Raw genomic sequence first — 25,031 nt, forward strand, 5'->3', positions numbered from 1 at the left:
TGGGTTCTGGGAAATGCCAGCCCCTCCAAGCCCACACAGCAGCTTGCTCCCTGGGCGAACAATGTCTTATCATAGCCCTGGCTCAGATCCAGGTAGGCTACCTCTCACCCCCGCAGGGACACAGCTAGCCTCTCTGGGCCATGAGTGTTTGCTCCCCTCTAGCATCTAATTTCTGATTTGGGTGTAAAAGGAGCCCGGATACCCAGCTCTCCATTTTTTTAACACCAAAGACAAGGCAGGCACGTGCCTCATAAGGGGTTTACCATGAACTACTTCTGAATTTTGCAAGCTCTCATATCCTGGCCCCTTTTCTGCCTGAGGAGGGTTGGTGAGGTGCCTTCTGCCTTCCAGGGGACTGTCTTGCCTAAGTGACACCCCAGCCCCAGCCCAGTACCCCACTCCAATACACACAGCCAAGGGGGCACAGCCTTTCTGAAGAGGTTTTAATCCCCCCAGAAATGATGCCTATGGTTTTTCTTCTACAGATCAGAGTAAGAGAACAGCTGCTCTGATGTGCAAGCCTTGAGCTGCTCCTGCTTCTGGAAGAGACTCTGCCCAAAGACAGGAGCTCCCATAAGAACAGGGCTAAGACCAGGGCATGTGTGACTGACCAACTCCATAGCCCACAGGCCCAGGTGGGAGGGTGCCATAGAGGAAAAAAGGCACGTAGACCACCACTAAGAGAGAAATTCAGATACCCAGGTTGCACCTCAGCAGCTGTGTGATAAGGGGAAACTGCTTTCCCTCTTTGGGCTTTTGTTTGTTTATCCACATTGAAAGCAGAACCAAGCAAGGAAATAAAGCAGGTAAGGCCCTCAGAACAGTTGCTGCTTCTCGCCAGAGGTCTCAGACTCTGCCCTGCCTCGTGGTCCAGGTGGCTGAGAGACTCCATCCTCTATTTCACCCCTGCCACAGAACCAGTAGGGTTCAGCATATCCAACTCCCACCTCCACCATGCTGGAGGGTAGTGGTGGTGGTGTGTGATGGGGGGAGGGAGGTTTTGATAGAGACAGTTGAACAGCAAAAAAACAATGGAAGTCAAGTGTGGCAACAAGAGTTGTGGGACCTCCCATAGTGGAGCAGACACTGGAACTCCCCAAGACTTCCTGTGCCTCCCGCAACTTATCTATCCAACCAGTACCTGTTTCCTCTCTCCCCAACCGCTCCTTGTCCTCAGGACTGTGTCTCCACCCTTGCATCACTCTGATGGTGCTGTGCCATGTCCAGGGGAAAGCCAGCATCTGTAGCCCAATGAGTTGAGTACTGGAGGCTAGAAAAACTATTGAGCCACAGGCCTTAGCTGTGAAGAACTCTAAACTTCAAGGTTAAGGCCGCTGATAGATTAGACTAGTTAATGCCACGTGAAAAATATAACACCCAAACAGATAAATGACTGAAACTTCTTGGTGGAAGTGGGCTGGGAGTGACCAGGCCCGGGGGTCAGCCATGAACCAATGCATCTTATTTCAAAGTGAGCTACAGGAAGACAGCTTCTTCAAGCTGCCTTTTATGACATTTTCTGAGTTCTTACTAGGTTACAGGTACTATGTGAGCTGCATTTTCCCCCCTTAACTCTCTCAAGAATTCTGCAAGAGGGCCAGCAATATAGCTCACCTGAACTGCACACAGGCTTTGTCAGGCACACAACCCAAGTTCAAACCTGGCTCCCACCACACTGAAGGAATCTTAGAAGCTGTGGTGTCCTTTTCTCTCACCCAATGTTTCTCTATCTCTATCTTCATCTTTTTGTCTGAAAAAGCCAACCCAGAGCAGTAAAGCTCCAAGAGCAACAAAAGAACGTATTATATGAGATAGATTCCTTTTTAAAAAATTATTTATTTATAAGTGGTTTATTTATCTTGGGTGGAGATGGAGCAAAGTTGATGGGGAAGAGGAAGATAAAGAGGGAGGTAGAGACACCTGCAGCACTGCTCTGCTGATCATGAAGCTTCTGGCCTGCAGATGGGAAGTGGGGTCTCAAACCCAGTTCCTCACACATTGTAACATATGTGCTCTATTACATGAGCCATTGTCCATCCCCTATTTTTATTTTTTAATCTTTTATTGCTACCAGGCTTATTGCTGGAGCTTGGTGCCAGCACAAGACATTTATTGCTCCTGGCCATCATTTTTTCTCCATTTTTCTTTTTCTTTCTCTTCTTCCCTTTCCCCTTCTCCTCTCCCTTTCCCTTCCCCTTCTGCTTACCCTTCCTCTTCTTCTTTTCTTAATATAATAGGACAAAGAGAAATTGAGAAGGGAGGGGGTGATAGACAGGAAAAAAAGAGAGACACCTGCAGCACTACTTCACTGCTCGTGATGCTTCCCTCTGCAGGTGGAGACTGGGGGCTTGAACCTGGGTCTTGAGTATAGTAATATGTATACTCTACTGGTGCACTGATGCCCAGTCTTTGACAGATAGTCCTATTATAAGGCTGACTCTGTGATCCTTGCCAGTTCATGTCCACATCTTGCTGTATTCTCCTGCCTTAAGTGTGGGCAGGGCCTGTGACTAGTTTCTTGTAAACAGAATAATAGATATGCTGACATATAACCAATATTGTTGTGGATGACGGCTTCTGTCACTTATATTATTATGCTGTAGAAGAGCCAGTCTCTGACATACAGGTGGTAGAAGCTGGACTATTGTTAACTTTGAGGACACAGACTGTCACGTGCTGAAAGTGTCTGTGCAGAGGGCATCCTGGAAAGGAACAAGAGACATCAGCTAAGGTCTAAGCATGCTCCCCACCTAAACTTAAATCATCAAAGAGACACTAGCCAGAAGGAAATAGATTATTCCAACAACCTGCCTGAGTCTGGAAGTGAATTCATCCTACTGGAGCTTTCAGATAAGAACCCAATTCCAGCGGATACCCTGAAGACAGCCTGGCAGGGGAACTGTACTCTACTGTGCTCAGATCCTGACCCTCAGGCACTGAACAGACAGCATGTGCTGTTTCAAGTTACTAAGTTTATGATAGTGTATCATGAAGCAATGAAAAAAGAATATTAGCCTTGCCCCCATCTTACAAATGAAAGATGGAAAGCTTAGCAACAGACTGGAGTCTTACCCACCCCGGGAGGCATAGCAGAGCCCATGGCCCAGTCTCTAGGCTCCTCAGGCTGATGGTCTCAGGACCCAGCCTGCCACACAGACCATGGTCCCCTTAGTGACCACCTAGGGGTCATGACATGAGAAGAGAAATCTGTTAGCTATTGACCTATGTATGATGTTTCCATTTCAATCCAATTTGCTACACCCCTAGTGTGTGCCAGCTCCATGCCAGGCTTGCAGGATACAGCAGTGAGAACACAGACACAGCTTACGGGTTGGGGAAGCAGAGGGTGTGGTAAAGGATGGGACACTGTACAGAGACATGGGCATGAGGGGGGCCAGACAACCAGCAGAGGAGCACATGATCGCCGGGTAACCAGCCTGAGCCAAGGGCCAGGGCCAGTCTCCTGCAGGATGTGACATGCACCTCCCTTCGGGGTAAACCTGGAACAGAGTCAGACCCTCTGCAGGTTTTCCCAGGGAAGAGGGCCCCCCCAGAATATGACATCTGCCTATTTCTGCACACTGGCTTCCAAGTCATCTCACTGCTAAAATCCAGGGCCTCTATGATTGGCCTGAGCTGTCAGTCCCTGGGGCCTCCTTCCTGATGCATCATGGGTGGACAAGGTGGAGGTTTACTTAACCATGCCTCTCATCTCCGAAGTACCCGCCAATGTCTGGCCCATAAGTCATAGGGCAGATAGGAGCAGGAGAGGTAAACAGAGAAAGGGCACAGTTGCAATCTGAGATGCCTCAGTAAGCCAAGGATCCTTGCTGAGGAGCTGAGGAAAGGGGAAGGGGAGGGGACCTGGCAGAAAGCAGAAGACACACTCAGATGGGGCCCCAGAAGTTCAGGCAAAGGTTGGGAGGACTAAGCAGAGGGTACAGGAGCTGGATGTGCAGCAGTTTCCCTGCAGGGCCAGAGAGGATGATGGGGACATCTGCCCAAAGCCCCTCTCTTTCCTACTCCCTTCATGCTGTTGGTGCTCCCCACTGTTCAGTCAGAGGAGAGGCACCACAGTACAGTCCTCACAAGGTGACCTTCTGGGTGTGTGGGGCAGGGTGGAGATACTGAGGCGTGAACCTAGACATGTAAGGAGACCCATTCTGCCTCTGTCTCTTCCCTGCCTGGGGCTCTGGGAAAGCCTCTCACCCTCTCAGGACTTCAGTTTCCTCCTACTTAAAGGAGGGGCACTGGGCATGCTAAACTGGGTTGTTCTGAATATAACATGTGACCATGTGGCCCAGGAATCCAGCATAGAGTCCTGCATGTGTTGGCTGGCTGCTGGTGCCCAGTTTCTAAGAATCAGCAACAAGAATACACAATGGGGTGCAGAGCATCCAGACTCTTGCCTCATCAGCCCTGGACATCAGGATGACACAGCTTGGAGGCCCGACCAGGACTAGAACCCAGAACCACCTCCCCCACCCAGGAGCCTCAGGAGTGTACACACACACACTCCCCTGCACCCACTCACACATATGCACACTTGTACGATCTGTGACACATACACACAGCCTGAGTGAGGGCAGTGGTTTTTGGCCTCTTGGCCCTCCCCACAGAAGCTATTGCAGGCCTGTCACTGGCTCAGGGTTTGAGCACAGAGCAGAGCTAAGGTGGGTGAAGGGGCTGCTACAGGGAAAGGCATCCCAGCTCTGCATGGAGTCCTGGGCTCAACTGGAAGAAGGTTTGGCAGCACTGGTTGTTGTCCCATTGTAAAAACTCTCCCAGGCATCCTGTATGTGTGTCATTAAAGTAGAACAGTGATAGCGAAAGGAAGGAAGCACACCCTCTGCCACCACAACCCAACCTTTCAGCCTGTAGGGCAGCTGTGCAGCAGGGTTATTAGAAAGCTACCACCTGGGCTGGGTCCTACAATGACCCAGCACCTGACACCCCAGGCCCTGCCAGGGACAGCCCGCCACACCCGACCCCGCCTGTGGGTGACAGCCCCTCAGTGCCCAGAACAAAGGCCCCTGGTGAGAGCCACAGGCTTTGATGCCTTTTATTTCTCACCCATATTTTAAATTCACAGGAAGAGGGTTTTTAAAGCGTCAGTCAGAAGGCACTGCGGTCAGTTTTTCAAAAGAAAGGAAACCAAAGTGGATCAAAGAACTGCAGGTGCAGCAGAGGAAGGTGTTGGGGGTGGGGGAGTGAGTGTTGAGGAGGGGATCCTGGTTTTCTAGCCCAGGGTCCCCTGGAGGCTAGGAGGAAAGCTCCCTCCTTCTCTTGCTATATATATTTTTTTGACCAGGGAGGCACTCTAGACCTTTCTAGACTCCACATATCCCCAATCCTTCTTCCAGCACTGCCACAGCTTCCCACAGGTTGGCCTGGATGGAGCCATGGTCTCCTGACTGCCTGCCCCAAACTCTGGCCTCCCCAAACTAGCGGGTCTTCTTCCAAAGCAACACATTTCTCTCTCTTGCTTCTTCTAGCTCAGGAGCTTTCCAAAGCTCAAAAGGGGAAGCACTGAGTTTCTACATCATTAGTGAGACAGCTTCAATTCACATTATTGCTTTATTTTCCCCACTCGGCCTTTGCTAGGGTTTCATGCCTGTGTGATTCCACTACTCATGGCTACTGTGAGAGACAGGAAAGAGATCCAGACACAGAGAGACACCACACTGCTTCATTGCTCATGAAGCATCCCCTCTGTTCAGTGACTTCATGGGGTGACTAGGGGCGTGAACCTGGGTCCTTCCACATGGCAATACGTACACTTTACCATGAGTGTTGGTATGCTTCTAGTTCTGCTTCTGGGATGTAGTTCTGCTTCTTTTACATTGCTTAACATTGTGGTCTATTTACATGGTCTTTTCTGTTACATTGGTTTGGTCTCACTACCCCTATCTCCAGGAGATTTGGTTTAGCCCGTGCTAGTTTGGCTTCTTCCTTCTCCCTGCCCCCTACCCTACGTACTTCTGGGTTCCTGACTTGGCTGGCGGAGGAAAAAGATGGAGGAGCACATGGTGTGGTGATTAGGTGTTGGACTGTTTGCTCGCTAGTGAATAAAGACTAAACTGCGTTCTCAGCTCAGCCGTGTGTTTCTGGTCATCTGTTACCCACCCGTGAAGCCAGCCCGGAAAAAACGACACATGAGCTATCTCTGGAGAATACAAGTTGCTTATAAAGAGGTTATCTAGGGCTGAGGAAACAGCACAATGGTTATGCAAACAAAAAAATTCATGCCTGAGGCTTCCAAAGTCTTAGGTTCAATCCACAACACCACCATAAGCCAGAACTCATCTGTGCTCAGACATAAAAGCAAAACAAACAAAAAAAGAGGTTATCAAGGGGCTGGGACATACCATGCCTGACAGAATACATGTCACACATATACAAGATTCCAGGGTCTGAGCTCTGACACCATTTGTCAGCAGAGCAGTACCAGGGGAAGTTTCATAGCTGGTGGAGCAATGATGTGATGTCTCTCCTTCATTCTGTCCATAATAAAAAGAATTAAAAATCATCTTGGTGGGGTGTCTCAGCAGTAAAAAAAAAAAAAAAAAGGGCTCTCTACTGCAGTGTAGGGGCTATAGTGTTGCTTATTTTACTCCACTTGTTTTCATCTGCCTTTTCTAGTTTATTCTTTTCATTTATTTTATTTCACTATCTTGAAAGAATCTTCTTTAATTGAGTTGTGAAGTATCTCACATATTTGGAAATGAATATGAGAATTATACAACACCCCGGTTCCTACCTGGCTTTAGCCATTCACAGCATTTTGTTTCAATTGCTCTTTGATCTCTTTCATATGATCAAGTCTACCAACATAAATGTTACCATCTTAACTATTTCATTTCTTCATTATTTAAAATTTTGTTTGTTGTTGCTGAAATTTTACCATTGTGGGCAAACTTGGGAGAGAGAGAGAGAGAGAGACTATAGCATAGAACCTTCTTCCAGTGCTTTAGGGACCAAGCTCAGTCAAGGGTTTTACACGTGGCAAAGCAAGCACACTAGCCAAGTGAGCTATCATGATGGATCTTATTTCAATTTAGAAAAACAGTTTAAAAATTCTAGAAACAGGCAGTAGTGTAGCAGGTTAAGCGCACAAGGCACTGAAGCCAAGGACTGGCATAAGGATCCTGGTTCAAGCCGCCGGCTCCCCACCTGCAGGGGGGTCACTTTACAAGTTGTAAAGCAAGTCTGCAGGTGTCTTATCTTTCTCTCCCCCTCTCTGCCTTCCCCTCCTCGCTCCATTTCTCTCTGTCCTACCCAACAATGACAACATCAATAACAACAGTAATAATAACCACAACAATGATAAAACAATCAGGGCAACAAAAGGGGAAAAAATAGCCTCCAGGAGCAAAGGATTCATAGTGCAGGCACCAAGCCCCAGCAATAACCCTGGAGGCAAAATAAATAAATAAATATAAAATGCTTAAAGAAAAACCCTAGAAACATCCTCCCTATCCTTTCATGGTTAACAGTAACCGCTGTTCTGAATATGACTCTCCTATAAAAGTGGTCTATGTGCATTATAAAACAATATGGACAGTAGAAATGGGCAGAGGCAAAAAGAGAAGGTCTCTCCTGAGGCTCCATTCTCAAACTCTCCCCCTGAAGCAGCCAGCGCAGAAACTTTCTGTGAATCTCTCCAGTTGTTTTATATATGTAGGAATTATGTGACCTTGTTTTCTGCCTTAACACATATGAGCTCATGTTACACTAAACACATTGTTCTCCAGCCTGCCCTTTGTTACCAGTTGTCACCTTACTCTGTACAGTTTTATTTCCCCTATGAATGCTATTAAATTCATTCTATTCAGATGCATGGGTTCCACTCTGCTTTATTTAACCATTTCCCCTGGGTGGGCATTTAGGTGGTTTCCAGCTGTTTAGTTATCCTAAACAAGTCTGCAGTGAATGTTTTTGTTGTTGTTGTTGCAACTAGGGTTTCCCCACTCTGAATTTTGCTGCCTATCTTGCCCACTCTATCTTCCCTACCCCTCTCAATTTCTTCCTGTCCTATTAAATGGGGGGGGGGGGATGGCTGCCAGGAGCTGCGGTTTTGTAGTCCAGGGACCAAGCCCCAGCAATAACCTTGGAGGCAAAAAAAAAAAAAGAAGAAAGGAAGAAAGGAAGGGAGGGAGGGAAGGAGAAAAGGAGGAAAGGAGGAAGGAAGAAGAAAGGGACCTTTATGCCATTCTTGGTCTTTTGTTTATCTTACCCTTTGTTTCTAGCATTCTTTTTTTTTTTTTTTTAAATCTATCTGGAGTTAACTTTGGATCTAGAGTGAGACAGATACTCTTTTAAATTAATATTAATTTGGTGTTCCTATTCTGCAGAGACTAAGTACCAACAAGAAAACCAGATCTCTCTATTTCTGCAGGACATAGGCCTCAGCTACTTGAGTTGCCTCCCCTGGAGAGCTCACCTGAAGATTCCAAGTTAAGAAATAGAACTTAGAAACAGAAAAAGAATAAGAATAGAATTACCAGGTTAACAAAAGCTCAGCTGGGAAGGCACTTGCCTTGCCATACACCTGGCCCAGGTTTGAGCATAGGCCCCACTAGACTGGGAGAAACCTCAGTGCTGTGGTCTTTCCCTCTCTTCCTTTCTGCCTTTCTTTTTCTCTATCTGAAAGTTGTCCTAGAGTGGTGAAGCCCCCGTAGTGACAAATAAATAAATAAGAGAAGGTAGGGGGAGAAGAAGAGGAAGGAAGGAAACATTATTTATGCTTAGTGGATGTTCTGCAAACATCTCATCAGCTCAAGTAATGCACATAGTGGATGTGGTCACTAGAACTTTGCTTTTCTCCTGAGAATTATATTGCATGTGAGAGAAGAGGGGACACACAAAGACATTTGGTGAAGGAGTAGCTGTGACAAAGTTTAGTCTGCCAATACCCCTTCCTCCACTGCAGTGGAATTAGAGGCAGGTGCACAGCACAGTATCTCCCAGTAGTGTGCATGGAGTTGGGACCAGGCGGCACTTTTCTCACAGGGGAAATGACATATGCTCCCTCTGACTGGGATGACTAAAAAAATAGCATGAATTAACTGATCTCCTTCTATCAACAGGTGGGGGTGGGAGGTAGGTCTACAACCTTTCACATGAATCTGGGCAGTCTTTAGCCAAGGGTACAGTGTCTGTGTGGGTGGGGGGTTGTGACTTGGAGGCTCAGATCTAGGAACTTGTGTGGCTCCTATCTATTTTCTGGAAACACTTGCTCTTGGAGTCCTGAAGCTCCTTAGAGAAGTCCAGCTCACCTCAGACCTCAGAGGTAGAACAGTCATGTGAAGATATTCTTCCAGGCCAGACTGAGGCTGATCTTACAAGAGCCAGGTGAGTAAGGGTGCTTACAGACAGCTTAGCCTCCATCAGTTGAGTCTCTTCAGCTGATGCCAGAGCTATCACAGAGCAGAGAATGAAATCATCTTCTTCCTGTCCAAATTCCCTAGCACCCCCTCCACACAGAGACCCAAAGGATCTGTGAGGTTAATGGGATTTTGCACTTCTAGCACTAAACTGGAGGATGGTTTGATATTCCTTAGTAGATAAGTAACCAACCAAGACCTAGAAAGCTCTTCCCCAACCAGATGGAACAACAACCCAGCCTCAGAGACAACCCCTACGGATGGCAGAACCTCGTGCTGGAAGGAATCTCAGAGCATGTTGTCAACTGATAAGAATTTCAGCAAAGCAAAGCACTCTGGAATAAGGAGAAATGGTGAAGAAGGACACTGAGTATTCAATACATGAGGTACTTGGTTTGGTGGTGTGAGTAGTGTAAGAGACTATTTCCATATGTCAACAACTGTCATATGTCAACACCACTATCTCCCCGGTAAAATGAAAGAAAGAAGGGGAAAAAAAAGCACTTCAAGGGTTACATGAGAATAGCACTGTTTTTATCCCTTAAGTCAAACAAACAGACAGACAAACAAACAAACAAACCAGAACTACAGTAGTGAGCAAGAAAGGCAAGATCCCTACCTCTGGGAATTGACATTTTTGAGGGGAAAGAGTGGAGGGAGGAGTTGCCATAATTGATAATATACCCTCAATTAAGTAATTGGTTAATTAAGTGCAGTTGTGATCAGCTCATAGGGAGATGCTACCCACATAGTCAACAACTGCCACCTCTCCAGATTCAAAGGAGGTCTCGAAACTTTACATCAGGCTCAACCTGACACTGTTGACTGGCAACGGAAGAAGCTGCAGAAACAACTGCCAGGGACTCTGACCTGGTGTGGTGGCCATGGGTCAGGCCTAGGGGGAGGGATGCTGGCTTCTAGAACAGAAGAACAGAAGTGGGGAGTAGAAGTTAAGTAGAATGGGGGCGGGGCTCAGGTGGTAGCACAGCGGGTTAAGTGCACATGGCGCAAAGAGCAAGGACCAGTATAAGGATCCCGGTTGGAGCCTCTGGCTCCCCACATGTGGGGGGGGGTCTCTTAACAAGTGGTGAAGCAAATCTACAGGTGTCTATCTTTCTCTACCCCTCTCTGTATTCCCCTCCACTCTCGATATCTCTTTGCCCTATCCAACAACAATGACATCATCAACAACAACAATAATAACCACAACAAGGATAAAACAACAAGGACAACAAAAGGGGAGAAAAAAGAAGTAGAATGGATGGGAGGTTGGGGGGGTGGGTAGGGCATTTTCAAAGGCTCTGAATCAGGAAGGGTGTGGTGAGCTTAAGAAACTGGAAGAAATGAAGCAGAGAAAGAGAAAGAGAGAGAGAGAGAGAAGTGTGCCTCATGGGTTGGCCTGGGGATTTCAAACATGATGTCTATCTAGGAAGTGAGAATCTGTGGGAGTAGTTCAGGAGAGACTCCAGAAGCTAAGATTCACCTCTGAAAGCTGAGTGTGAACACAGAGAGAAAAAGTCACAAATGAGAAATAATTGATGGTGGTTGACAGGATTTGGAGAATTTGTTGAGATTAGAGTCGAGGAGGAAATACAGGTGAGATGGATGATGTCTGCTCGGTGAATCAATGATGAGGTCGTGTTCAGAGGATACTCATACAGGGCCAAGTTCAAAGGCAGCTTAAGAGAAAGGGGCTTGGATGTGCAAGTGGTGACTTGGAACAAGTTGCCTTTCATGTCTTTATCTCTTCGTCTTTCACACAGAGACAATGGCATGGCTCCATTTGTTCCATGGTGCTCCTTTAAGCATAAGGACAACAGCTGTACTCGTGCACCCCGAGACATTCAGTGAGCAGTCTATGATGTGCAGTAAACAAGGCCTGACCCCAAAGTACATGGTGTACGAATGGAAGTACTAAGGAAGGCAAAGTAGGAAGAAGTAGTAGAGAGAAGAGGTAAGTGTTGAGGTAGAGCCTTTGGGGGTGGGTCCAGGTTCTGTGGTATCCAAAAGAGTCCTCCTCTAGAAAAAGCATATAAAAAATGTCTGATTGCTGCAATTGCCATGAAAATACATGGCCATGTGAATCATTTTCCGTGGCCTTGCACTTGTGAGTGAATGTCCAGATTTCAGGCATAACAGCTTCCCATTAATCCACCTCCACTTGTGAGTGAGCACTGTGGCAGGGAAGGAGTGTAACTGTGGGTGTCACAAACGGAGCCTGTTTTCTGTAATTTAGAGCAAACCATTCAACTCCCTCATCCGCAAAGTGAGAAAACAAGACCCCACCCTTGCATGCCGCTAAGGAGTCCAAAAGGGCATGGGAGTGAGTTATCTGGCTCATAGGAACACACGGTAGCTATTGTCTTAATTTCCACTGCTTCTCTATACAAATGGAGAGTTGGGGATCTCAGTCTTGGGGAGGGACCCGGAAAGTGCCAGAGTAGAAAAGGGATGGCAGGCAGCCTCACATTGCATGTGAGCCTGGTCTCTGACCTGGGGGACATTTCTGTGATGTGACCCTCATGTGCTACACCCCAGAGCACAAATGATGGAGCTCACATCGCTAGCAGAGACCCAGTTGCCCTGGCAGATGTGGGCATGTGAATGGGCTGATCAGAGCAAGTGGAGGCTGGGCACACAGCCAGCACTGTCCTTCCTCCCCACATGGCTAGACCAGCCATCCTGAGTACCTTCTCTCTCCATGTACAATGGCAGCTCTTAAGGAAAAACTGATGGCATAGCTATGGGAGAAGAGGCAGTGATCCCAGACAGAAGGCTGCTGTAGCAGGGAGACGACAAGCTGTTATGGCACATACCAGCAGCATTCTGGGGAAGTCTGTGCCTAATGAACCTGTCCTTGCAGTTGTTTTGGAAGACAAACTAAAAGGAGACATGGTGGATCTCAACACCAGAGCTTGTTTATTTAGATGCCTACTTAGCAGAGGTGAAAATTGATCTGTAAGTGCTGATTCTAAGATTTAGAGGTGCAGAGTCCACCGGCACCAGGGCACAAGGGAGAGGGGGTTTCCTTTCAGTCTGAAACAGAGGAAAGTTAGTGTCTTCAACTCATTATTCCCCAGATCACCGAGTTCAGTCCCAAGGGCAACATAATTGTGGTTTCCAAGCTAGCAGCTGGACCTCTATGTGTTACAGGGAAGCTAAGTGCACTGCCTACGCAGTATGTAATTAGATGTGGGTGTGAGCTAGATTCTGCTGAATTTTGCTGTCTTCTGACAGAAGACTTGGCATTCATTCTAGCAACTGCCAGGACTGGATCTGGAGGAGACATAGCCACCCAAGTATGGCCATATGGAGTGGACTGTATGTGGCAGGCATTTCTCCCTGGGAACTGAATCCAGAAATGGGAATAGAGACTGATAGTGGAAATTGGTCCTTGAAAGCACTAAGGAGGCCACCAAGCTCTAAGAATGTGCTGACTGGGCTCCAAGACTGAGTGGGGCTGGTCTTACTGAATCCATGTGGAAATATCTAACTCAGTTGCCCAGATGAAAGGCATGAATGGCACTGAGAAGGAATTCTTCCTGTGCCTGCAGTATATCCCAAGTACCAGAGATTTATTGGTGTTATCAACAACAAGCTGAGAGCTGATGAGCTTGCTCAACTCAAGGAAAGTACAAACACCCAACAGGACATCCATAAGGACCTGTGACTCCTGGCATCTAGGCTATAGACTTCTTTTTTTTTTTTTTCAAATGGACTTAATTTTTTCTTACTAGTAATTTAACAGTGTCTTACAATATTTTATGATTTCACAAATTGAATTTCAAACCCCACCCTTTGACAACCAACATAGTTATCACAGAATTGGGGTTGCCATGCTTTCATAGGTTCACTTGTTTTAGTTCTCTATATTCCACACATGAGCAAAACCATCTGACAGCTAGTCTTCACTTTCTTACCTGTTTCACTTAGCACAATCCAGTTCTACCCATTTTCCCCTCAAATGATACAATCTCATCTCTTTTTTTTTTCAGAGTATTATTCCATTGACTCTATATCCAATGGCTTCTATATCCAGTTATCTGTCCTTGGGTATTTGAGAGAGTGCTTAAAACATACAAAAATGGAAATGAATACCTTGTCACCTGGTAATACCACCCCCGGGCTTCTATGTAAAAGGAGCACTAATTAAAAAGGACATATGCACCCTTGTGTTCATAGCTGCATTATTTTCAATTGCCAGAACAGACTATAGAAATCATTAAACTGGGAGTCGGGCTGTAGTGCAGCGGGCTAAGCGCAGGTGGCGCAAAGCACAAGGACCGGCATAAGGATCCCGGTTCGAACCCCGGCTCCCCACCTGCAGGGGAGTCGCTTCACAGGCAGTGAAGCAGGTCTACAGGTGTCTATCTTTCTCTCCTCCTCTCTGTCTTCCCCTCCCTCTCTCCATTTCTCTCTGTCCTATCCAACAACAACAACAACAACAATAATAATAACTACAACAATAAAACAACAAGGGCAACAAAAGGGAATAAATAAATAAAATAAATATTAAAAAAAGATTAAAAAAAAAGAAATCATTAAACTGCTATGGGATTAAATGTAAGCTTTCAGCTAATCCAAGTACAGGTAGTACAATTTCCTTTTTCTCTTTCTAGCCTTGTGAAGTTGGGATCACAGAATAAAAACCCATGTTTAGACTTAATGTTTGCAATACAAGTCTTCTTGCCAAGGAGTAGCTCAGGCTGTGGTAGACAAGAGTAAAGGGTGACTGCAAGCCCACATCCCCACCCCCGCTCCAGGAGTGTAGCTGTCACAGCAAATGCTCAGGGGTGTACAGCACAACATGAATTTGGTCTGCAGTGGGTACTGGTGACGTCCAATGACCTCAAACAATTAAACCCATAATCAGAGGGCACTCTAGCTAGGCTGCTGTGGGTTCGTTTGCCCGCGAGTCGCGATCATCTTGCTGGCCTTGTGCGTTGGCCGTTAGCCCTCAGAGTTCTGTTGCTAAGAGATTAGGAACCAGTGAGGTTTCCAAAAAAATAACCACCATGGCAGGATGTTGTTCTAGGATAGAGCCATAATAACAGTCCAAACAGAATAGATATGCTGTTATTGATAAATCCCACCCAATAGAGAACTGAGGATGGGGTAGCTGGGAGGTGGCCCAGCCATACACATCCTATATAAATGACTGGTTTGCCAAGGTTGGAATATAGCAAAATAGACTCTGGTAAAATGAGAAGGCACATAATAGAAGTCTTCATGATTCTGAAAACTTTTCAATCAAGCAGGACATATTTTGGGGGAGCCTACACTGTGCCTCTTTTATGCATGTTTATACGCATCTCAACCACATTGAGCTGCAGGCAGTGACTAAGTCTAACATAAATGTAACCACTCCTGTTTGGCGTGGGACTTGCATGTGACAATTGATTAAGTGATTTAGCATTGCCCTTCACAGCCACCTCCGCTGTTTGCTCCTCCGTTGCTGGGGCAACAGGAAGCAGTTAACTAACAGAAGCCCAGGGGGAAAGCAGAGCAGAGGCTCCATCACAGAGAAGCTGGAAAATTGGCTCACTTGTGTTGTGAAGATGCAAACTTCTAACTGGCAGATGGATATTGCAAAGGAGCTGTTAGCTGGCAGGAAGGAAATCCAGATCTATAGGACCTCTCCCTGGATCGGGGCAGAGCGGCACAATTTCCACTTCCCAGCCAGTCCACCACCTCTCTCTGCTTTCTCTGCAGCCTCAGACTGCTGTGTTTTATGGCCTGTCTCTTATAACTTCAGAGGCAGATAGTGGGGGGCAAGTGGTGGTATTCTCTGTCATTTTATATGTCAAAGAGGCCAGATATGCAAAGAGAAATGCCAAAGTCACACAGCTAGAAAGTCAGGAGTTAGGAGTTAGACACATGTCTTCTTTCCCCAAATCCCAGGTTCCTCAAGGCTCACCAGACCCCAGTGCCTGAGGAAGCACTGAACAGGAAACCGCAGAGTGTTGTAATGGTTCCCGAAGGAGTCAGTATTTCCATGGCTTGACCCTGGTGACCCTTGGTCACTGTGTGGAACTCACAAGAGAGGGCAGAGCACAGGCACACCATTCCTCCTCCTTCAATGTAGCTGCAGCAGGGGACCAAAATGAAGCAAATAGTTAAGATTCCATGCTTGGAGAGGCAGGGTGGTGGTGCACCCCGTAGAGTGCCTACATGATCATGCAGCAGAGGACCCAGGCTCAAGCACCTGGACTCCACCTGCAGAGGATGCTTCATAAGTGGTGAATCAGTGCTAAAGGTCTCTCTCTCCCCCCCCCCACCTCTTTCAATTTCTCTTTGTCTCTATTAAAAAGAAAGAGAGAGAGAGAGAGAGCCAGTGAGAGTGGTGGATTAGTCATGTGAGGGCAACAAGGCCCAGTGATAACCCTGGTATCAATAAAAAGAAAGAAAAAAGACCCCAGGCTTAGAATCTCCAAGTATTCTCTATCACTACCAGGGTGGTCTGGGGCCATTTACTGAATCCTCTGCAATGCAGATTCCTGCAAATGAGGTCAACATTTGTTCCAGCCTACCTTACAGGGTTGCTGTGAGATTGTACAGGTAAGTGTGGTGGGTGGGTATGTAGGAATCACTTGATAAACACCACCAGCAGCTGCAGCTGTTCCAACAGCACTTCCTCCTCTACTGCCTGGAGAGCTAGTGAGAGGGAGTCTCACCAGGAGAGCCATTGGAAACCCCCAGTGGTGACTAGCCTGTGCCATGAAGACCCCTACTAACAAGGGGACAAATTTCCCAGGGATCCTGGTGATCTTTCATTTTTCAGAAGCTGGACTCAGAGGATAGAGAAGCAGCTTTTGGGTCTCCATGCCTGTTAAAACACATGTGATTCCAATTGGCTCTCCTGGGCTGGAATTTCCCATTGCCCAGCCAAGGCCAGTTCCCTCCACTGCCCAGTGATGGCCTCTTAGGCTCCTGCCCTTGGCCAGAACAGATTGGAGGGAGCACCATTTATCAGTCCCACTCCTTGGAACAGGACAGAGCTGGCCAGCCAGGGTCCCCTCTCAAATCTGTTGGAAAGATGAGCCCAGGACAGGGCATCCAAAGGAGGGTAGTGGGGGTGGGTGGGAGACAGGCTGGCACACAGGGGGTCATGGGGACCCCAGCCCTGCCACTTGGCACCCACCCCTCAAGCAGTGGTTTCAATTCTGCTGTGGGGTCAGAGGTAAGTTTATGCTGAGTCATCCTTTTTTGCCCAGAGGGAGCCTGGTCAGGAGCCACATTCCTGGTGGGGTCTGCATAGAGTATGGAAACTTCCTTTCTCACCAGCTTCCCCCATCACCAGCCCCACCCCACCACCCACCACCCCCTGGTGTCTCCACAGCCTCTGCTCCAAGTTCATGTGTGTCCCCCTCCAACCCTCTGGGGTCTACCTAAAGCCCCAGCTCCCAGATTGGGAGGGAGGGATGAGTCCGTGTGCCAGTGCCCCAGGGAAGTAGGAAGGGGGGCTGAGGGGGATTAAGGAACTATTTAAAATTCCTGTCTGCCCTGTTGGCTGGTGTTCTGCCAGTGGGGGTCCAGCAGTCCATTGAGGAGCCTACTGGCCCCACAAGCCTGGGCGGGGCAATCTCTAGCCTAGGAGCCAGCATTGTCTAGGAGCTTCAGCCCTGGCTCTATGCTGTCCCCCCAAACTCAGCAGATCCAGCACCCCCATATAACTACCGGCAGAGCTCCTGTCACAGGAACGCAGTTGGAGAACTTACTATGTGACCATGCACCATGCACTGTAGCAGATACTGAACCTGCAGAGTGTGTGTGTGTGTGTATGTTAGGTGGGAAGTGCAAGGCAGACATGAACCAGTTCTGATGACCTCTCCTACCCTCTCCAGCCCCATCATTCCTGCCTCCACTTGTGTTCTCATCTCAAACTGCTGGGGTTCAGATTTTGGTTCCCCACCTCTAGCTATATGATTTTAAGCATGTTGCTCTACCTCTCTGGGCCTCTGTGGTTTCACCTGAAAAGCAGGGATGAGCTGATCTCTGCTTCATAGGAATGATAGAGAAAGAACAATGAATACATGTGGGGTGTTCAGAGCAATTCCTGGTACAGAGAGTCCCATGTCCGTGCGTGTGTGTATTTATTTGTGTGTATGAGGGAGAGAGAGAGAGAGAGAGAGAGAGAGAGAGAGAGAGAAAGGGAGGGACTCTGCCTGTGGTCAGGCTCTCCTTTATTGGAATGTCTTTCTCCTTTCTGTGGCCACCTATAAATCCAGACTTGAAAGGTTCCAGAAAAGAGCATCAACTGGGGACAGGTGGCCTTTCGCCACCTATGCCTGCAGAGCTTTTTCCTGGGGCAACTGAGAGAAGGGGGTTCAGGGGAGGAAGCCCCAACCCAAGTGGCAGTCCAGACAGTGTAAAACTGGGCTCTGGCTCTCTGATGAAAATGAATGCAATCACTGGCCTTTTGGTGCTGGTCCCCCCAAGCCACTGCTTGGCCCTCTGGACACTCCCAGGACACAGCACCAGATAATGGAGCCTTCCTGGTCCTTGGGGAGCTTGTTTATCTTATGGAACCTTTCAGGTCTTGGGCTGGGGGCACTGGCCTGGTGATAGGGCTGCTGCCTGGCAGAGCACTCAGAAGGCCCTGCAGGAAGAGCTCAGCCCAGGAAATGCTAAGCAATGCTGGCAGACCACAGGGCCCCAGGCTTCCTGCCACTGCACACAGGCTGCCCTGTCAACATCAACGGGCTAGTGAAACACCAACAGGTGGGTAGAGAGGACCGGGCTCACTACATTTGGTCTCCCAGCTCTGCTGCAGCCCAGGAGAAGGTGGCTCTCCAAAGACTGCCTTCCACGCTGGGAGGGGACCCAGCTGCAGCAGGCACATGCACTTGATGGAGGCCCTGACCTCAGGATACTTCCCACAGGCCCCCTCACCCTGGCTCTGCAGCTGTAGGGTGGCACCTATGGTTCAAGGACTCTGGAGCAAGAGTTATGAGGGTTATAAGACCAGTGCATCACTCTGGAAGCTGTGTGACTTTGGGCAAGTTGGGTAACTACTCTGTGCCTCAGTTTCCTGATGTGTAAAGTAGTGATAAAATAAAAACAACAGGGCCAGGTGGTAGTGCACCTGACTGAGTGCACATGTTACAATGTGCAAGGACCTGGCTTCAAGCCCCTAGTCCCCACCTGCAGAGGAAAGCTTCCTGAGCAGTGAAGCAGGTCTGCAGGTCTCTCTCTCACTCTCTCTGTCTCACTTCCCCTCTCAATTTCTCCGTCTCTGTTCAATAATAAATAAATATTTAAAAAACAATAAAATTAAATTAAAACAACAGGGTGCTGGGAGATAGCTCACCCAGTAGAGTGCACACCTTACCATGTTCTCAGACCCAAGTCTGAGCCTCCATCTGAGTTCCTGCATGAAGGAAGCTTCACAAGCAGTAGAGTGATGCAGTAGTATCTCTCTTGCTCTCTCTCTCCTTGGCCCCTTGTCTCTGTTTCTCTATCTGAAAAAAAAAGTCTGCCTGCAACAGTGGAATCACCTCAATTATGGTGTAGTAGGGGGTGGAGGGGTTGAACTTGGGTCCCATACACATTGTGAGTACCTCCCATACCTAGTGTACAGGAACTTATCTCTTCCTCTTGAGGCCCCTTTTATTCTGAGAGACCCCAGAGCACAAGTCTCACATTCTCCAAAAGACAGAGCTGAAAAGCTCAGCTTCCCTGCCCCCTGGACCTGGGGAACCAGCAGTCCTCTGGCCAGTCCTCCTATGGGGGTGCCTGTCTATGACACCCATGTGCTCAGAAAGAGGAAGCTGGTCCAATAGCACCCAGAACCCTCAGTTCCTGTGCTTCTTTGGGGGTGATGGCTCTGAAAATATGCATGAGTACCCTGAGTCAGGGAGTGGCACCCTACTCTGTCCTGTCCCAGGGATGCCACCTCACAAATGATTCTCATCCCATCCTCTCCCTTCCCCACAACCCACTCTGACCTGGACTCCTCCTCTCTCCAGACCCCCAAACACAACTGGCCTTCTTATTCCTCTGTGTCTTCAAGTTCCCAGAAGATACCCCACTGGCCACCGCCAATCCCCACCCTCAGTCACCCAAGAACTTCCCAGATAGCTCCATACACAGAGGGAAAGAGAGGATCCTGCCCTGTGATTGACCTTCCCAGAAGTGACACAGTGGGAGAAGATGGCATGGGGCCAGGGCAGCCTGGAGCTCTGAGCCCTTTCTGCTCTAGGACCTCAACATTCTGATGGGGGTGGGGGAGGCAAAAGGGCAGCCCAGGCAGCTGCAGCCTGAGCTTACCACCATGGCTCCAGGAATGCCTGTGGATTGACTGACCAACTGACTGAGAGCAGAAACATCTATCTATAGGATGGAGACAAAGCAGAGGGAGGGACAGCAGACCATTGAGGGAAGGTGGGCAGCAAAGGGAAGAAGATGCATTTAAAGTGCATCCAAAAGCAAGGAAGAGCTGGTATCACTATCCAGGAGGTTCTTGCAGAGGACCCTGGAGGTAGTGGGCTCCTCCAGCATGAGGGGGACTAGGGAGCAGGATGGCGGACCTGGTGGAGGGCAGTCCTAAGACAGGAGAGGGTGTAGGCAGCTGGAGGTGCATGGTTCAGGAGTCTTCATCAAGACTGTCACTCCTCTCTGCAGTCACCATAGACGGACAGCAGGTGTACTGCCTTTGAGGGAGTCCAGCACTCAGGTTGCTCAGAAGGTTCCAGTCACCAGTGCTGTTCCAACTGTCCATTTGCCTAGCCCAGTGCCCTGGTGGGAACAAAGGCCTTCAGGAAGGAGCCTCTGGGGTCAAAGCACCATGAGCTGACCAAAGCTCCCTTGGGAACAAGAAAACAGGAGTATTCCAGGGGCAGGAAGAATAGCCAGGACCCTACAGAAATCAGCAGTTCTCATGACATTTGGAGCCACATAATCTGAGTGCACCCCAGTTCTGTCACCTCCCAGCTATGTGGCAAGACACCCTCTCTGAGCTTCAGTCATGTGCCTTGCCAAGAGTCTGTATGCCACAAAGCCTCCAGTAAACAGTGGTGGGAGTCTGGAGAACATGCAGCCAGTCCAGTAGATGACACCTGGTTTTGTGTGCCCTGTTGATGACACAGGTGTGACCACCAGGCCAGGGTTACAGAGGCCTCTCCAACGCTTAGGCCTTCCCCTGAACCTGCTTGGCATCTTTCCCTCCCTGGCTTCATCTCCAGCCCCATTGGAGGAGGTTGAGCCTCATTCTCTAGCGCAAGAGGTTTCTCACTGCCACAGCAGGGAAATTGCTGGCTTGGGGATGAGGGCAGCCACAGTGACCGTCCCTCTGCAGGACGGATGCGGCTTTGCTGACAGAGAGTCTGCGGCCTGGACACACCAGTGATGCCCGGCTGAGGTCAGCAGTGGGGAGTTGCTCCCAGCCAGGCCCCTCAGGCAGGGCATCTGCTTCCAATCAGCTGCCCCTTGGCCCATGGTGGAGGGGTGAGCCCTTTTCCTCTCTCACTCAACTCCTCCCCTTGAGGAATGCAGCTTAGGACAGAGAAGTAGGACACAGGGTAGTCTCCAGAGACAAAGGTCCAGGGGAGAAAAGCAGGAAACTGGGACCACTCAGAGGAGTGAGCTAACTTCCTCTTCCTCATGGAGGCTGAGCCCGGTCCAAACAAGCCTGGCCTCCCCATTCAGGGTGTCTGTTTCGAGCTTCTAGCTCACTCCCCATGCTGCACTATTTACCTGTGGCCTCTTGCCCTGCTCTGTACTAAACTGACCCTTCATCCTTCAGCTTAAATCCCTTTTCTTTGGGAAATATCCCCTACCCTGTGCTGGTCCCCACTAGGCAATCTGCTAGGGCATGAGTCTGTGCTCATTTCTCTGCTCTGCTCATTCACTTTTGCCTCTCAGTCTACACTGTAAGGTTCTTGCCAGCAGAAGCTGATCTTCCTTGGTCTCCATAAGACTATGCAGTGCATGGCACAGATTACCTGCTCAATAAATACTGTAGAATGAGTGAGTGAATGAATGAATGAATGTCTTCTCATTTCTTCTAATAGTTTCTTTCTAGAATCTTTAATAATAATAATAATAAATTCCACTCAATCCTTGCTGTATATAGTCAGCACTCATGACCATTTTATAGGCTTAGAGTCAAGATTCCAGGTGAGCATCTCATCTTTTGTCTAGGAGAACAGGTAAACTCTAGGAGAGGAGACCAGAGGGGCTGGGCCAGGGCCAGAAACAAGGCCCGCCCCTTTGGAAGTACTTCCAGTGCCAGAGAATGTCCTTGCAGATGCCCACTGGAAAGCCCCTCACCAGCTCCCACAGCCACCCCTGACATAGCCACACCTCATAAAAGAGGAAGAAGGGAGAGAGGAATGGCCACTTCTGCTACCTTCTCAGTCACACTCAAGCACAAAGGGGGCATCCATCTGCTCCATAAAGAAGTGAATTTTGCAGTTAGACACCCTGGAGCCAAAATGAAGTAGGGGTACAGGTAGATCTTCCAGTATGAAGTCCTGAATTCGGTTCCTGGAACTGCATATACCACAGTGCTGCTCTGCTTATCTCTCTCTCTCTCTCTCTCTCTCTCTCTCTGTCTCCCCTCCCTTTACCTTCATCTCACTTGTAAATAAAGAAATAAATATTTAAAAAAATTAAGTGAGGAAGGTGGCAGTAGCACAGAAAGTTAAGCATACATAGTACAAAGCACAAGAACCAATGTAAGGATCCTGGTTCAAGCCCCTGGCTCCCCACCTGCAGGGGAGTCACTTCATAAGCCGTGAAGCAGGTCTGCAGGTATCTATCTTTCTCTCCCCTTCTTTGTCTTCCCCTACTTTCTTAATTTCTCTCTGTCCTATCCAACAACAACAACAATATCAATAATAGTAACAACAATGATGAACAACCAGGGCAACAAAAAGCAAAAAAATAACCTCCAGGAGCAGTGGATTCATAGTGCAGGCACCAAGACCCAGCAATAACCCTGGAGGCACAAAAAAAGGGGTGGGTTGGGCAGTAGTGCAGCAGGTTAAGTGCACGTGGTGCAAAGCACAAAGACCAGAGTAAGGATCACGGTTCGAGCCCCTGGCTCCCCACCTGCAGGGGAGTCACTTCACAAGCGGTGAAGCAGGTCTGCAAGTGTCTTATCTTTCTCTCCATCTCTGTCTCTACTCCTCTCTCTATTTCTCTCTGTACTATCCAACAATGATGACATCAATACAATAATAATAATAACTACAACAATAAAACAACAAGGGCAGCAAAAGGGAAAATAAATAAATTTAAAAAGTTAAAAAAGATTTAAAAAGAAAGGAAGAAAGAAAGAAAGAAAGAAAATGACATAAAATTTTTTTAAAAAATTAAGTGATACTGCAGACAGACACACCACTCTGCTTAGGGTCTCAGATCTCTGAGACCAAGTAAAAGTGTTGGACTTGACAAAGTAGCAGCAGCTGCATTTCTCTCCACTCCTCTCCTCTCCCTGGTTAACTAGGAATATCAAAGGAGATCACCTGGGACTGCAGCAAGACAGGACTAGAACTACTTTGGGAACCCACAAAAACACTAGTGAGTGCAAACATGTGTGGCTTGTGGACAGAAAGGAGCCCCAAGGAGAGGTTCCTGGGGCTAAAGCCTGTATCTACTCCCAAGTGACTGGTAAGAGTCCAGCAGTTCACCAGTTGTGGCAACACCCCCCAGTCTGTTTCACTAACAAAAAGACTGCTGAGGGGAGGAGAGGACTCCCCTAAGGCTCACCAATATAACTGTGAGTCTTCATTGCTATTGACCCTTGGAGGCTGGAGCAGCATCCGGGAGGGCCTGTGTTGACATCAGGGGGCAGAGAATGGACCAGGAAATTCAGGAGAAGATCTAAACCCTGGTGAACTAGAGGTGGGGCTGTATAGTGGGAGCTTTTCCCCATTGTTCTGACGAATTGGGAGACATGGTGAATAACTGCCGAAAAATCCACAGAGTTTAAACAGGATTTGTTTGGAAACTCACAGGCCCCAATAGTGCTGCCAGCTTGACTCTGGCTGCTGGCAGAGAAGCTGAATTGAGACCAGAGCCTTTGGATCCTCAGGCCATGGGAGTGTCTTTGCATAACCACTGTGCTATCTCTCCCCCACCCTGATTTATCTCTTGGTCACAAGTGAGTGATTAAGCTAAAAAGCCTATTTATAGTTAAAAAATCCCTCAGGCTCCCATAGCCTACTGGAAAGATAAAGAACAAAACAGGCTTTAACAGCCACTGTGCTTCAACTAAAGGGTTGAGATAACATTGAAACAACTGTTAATTTCTGCAACTGTACCTTACTTAGACACAAGTCAGTCTAGGCAAGGGTGATCGGTAGATTGGAAAGTATTGAGAGCGGGACCTCATAACACACTATAATAATGGTTAAACCAATAAGAGACATTGGAGAAATTAATCAGGACAAAAGCTCAGGTAAAAGCCCCCCAAAGAAAGAAGCACAGAATAATGAGATCAACATCCAAAGGCTAGTTGAGGAATTAGTCACAGGAGTGAGGAAAGAGTTTGAAAGAATTGTCATCAGAAATGCAGAAAAAAAAATGAGACTCTGAAAGAAAGCACTGACTTTCTTGAGGTAATTAGAGAGCTGAAAGCTGAAATAGCTGAGCTAAAAGCACAACTAGCTAAACAAGCTAATACAGTATCAGAAGAGGGTAAAAAACAGCTGAGTTACAGAAAACAACAACAGAGGCAAGAGAGAATAGAATAAATGAGGTAGAAAATAGAATTAGCAAGATCAAGGATGAATTAGAGAAATCTAAGAAAGAAATAAGAGATCCCAACCACATTTTTAGGAGAATAAAACAAATGCTACAAATGTTTATCTGGAACCAGAAAAGAACTAGAATTGGAAAAAAAAATCTTGAGAAGAAAGAACAGAATTGGAGGCATCACATTCCCAGATCTCAAATTGTATTATAGTTTTGTAATCAAAACTTCTTGGTACTGGAACATGAATAGATACATTGGCCAGTGGAATAGATTTAAGAGCCCAGAATTAAGTCCTCACACCTATGGACGTCTAATCTTTGACAAAGGTGCCCAGACTACTAAATGGGGAAAGCAGAGTGTCTTCAACAAATGGTGTTGGAAAAAATGAGTTGAAACATGAAGAAGAATGAAACTGAACCACTATATTTCACCAAACACAAAAGTAAATTCCAAATGGAGTAAGGACTTGGTTGTTAGACCAGAAACTATCAGATACTTAGAGGAAAATATTGGCAGAACTCTTTTCTGTCCACATTTTAAAGACATCTTCAATGAAGTGAATCTAATTACAAAGAAGACTAAGGCAAGCATAAACCAATGGAACTACATCAAATTAAAAAGCTTCTGCACAGCAAAGGAAACGACTACCCAAACGAAGAGACCCCCTCACAGAATGGGAGAAGATCTTTACATGCCATACACCAGACAAGAGACTAATAACCAAAATATATAAAGAGCTTGACAAACTCAACAACAAGAAAACAAATGACCCCATCCAAAAATGGGGAGAGGAGATGGACAGAATATTCACCATAGAAAATATCCAAAAGGCAGAGAAACATATAAAAAAATGCTTCAAATCATTGATTGTCAGAGAAATGCAAATAAAGACAACAATGAGATACCACTTCATTCCTGTGAGATTGTCATACATCATAAAAGAT

At 47.5% G+C, this 25,031-nt stretch overlaps 1 long non-coding RNA gene across 1 annotated transcript; it reads left to right on the forward strand.

The window, feature by feature from the left end:
- The first annotated feature begins 489 nt into the window (after nt 1-489).
- Nucleotides 490-14,131, forward strand: LOC132541235 (uncharacterized). The gene is made up of 3 exons (XR_009552403.1): nt 490-806; nt 11,150-11,340; nt 13,382-14,131. It is a non-coding gene; the product is annotated as an uncharacterized LOC132541235 (long non-coding RNA).
- Nucleotides 14,132-25,031: the final 10,900 nt, after the last annotated feature.

Source organism: Erinaceus europaeus, chromosome 11, assembly GCF_950295315.1.
Source record: "Erinaceus europaeus chromosome 11, mEriEur2.1, whole genome shotgun sequence".
Taxonomy (NCBI): Eukaryota; Metazoa; Chordata; class Mammalia; order Eulipotyphla; family Erinaceidae; genus Erinaceus; species Erinaceus europaeus.